A 475-nucleotide genomic window follows, 5' to 3' on the forward strand; every position below is an offset into this window, starting at 1 on the left:
GGGCGCGCAGCCGCCCGCTCGGGTAGGCCGGCCCTTTGCATAATTCATGGCCTGAGAGTCCTGGAAATTAATAAAATGAATGATAACAAGAAGCTAATTAAAAACTTTCGTAATTGTTGTCAAGTCAGCTTGATGGGAGACAGACACCCCTCCCGGACTGCCGGGCGGGGACGGCCGATCCGCAGGGCGCGGGCCTGGCCTCCAGGACTTGCCGGTGGCTGCGGCGGGCCTGGCGGGGCCGCTCGCTGGCCCCGCAGCTCGCAGGTCTCCTCGGAGTAACTTCTGCACTTCGGGACGTGCAGGTGGGCGTGCGCCGTTTCAGTCCACAGGCAGAGCGGATAGGGCCGAATCTGCAGCCAGGAGAGCACCGCTGTCCCGCCCAGCACGCACCCAGCCTGGGCTCCCCGCGCCACCAAGTGCGCCGCCACCACCGCGGCGCGCCCTGTCCGCGCCCCTCCGCGCCCTGCAGCAGCCT

This window comes from Chinchilla lanigera, unplaced genomic scaffold (assembly GCF_000276665.1).
Source record: "Chinchilla lanigera isolate Chin_1 unplaced genomic scaffold, ChiLan1.0 scaffold00003, whole genome shotgun sequence".
Lineage (NCBI taxonomy): Eukaryota > Metazoa > Chordata > Mammalia > Rodentia > Chinchillidae > Chinchilla > Chinchilla lanigera.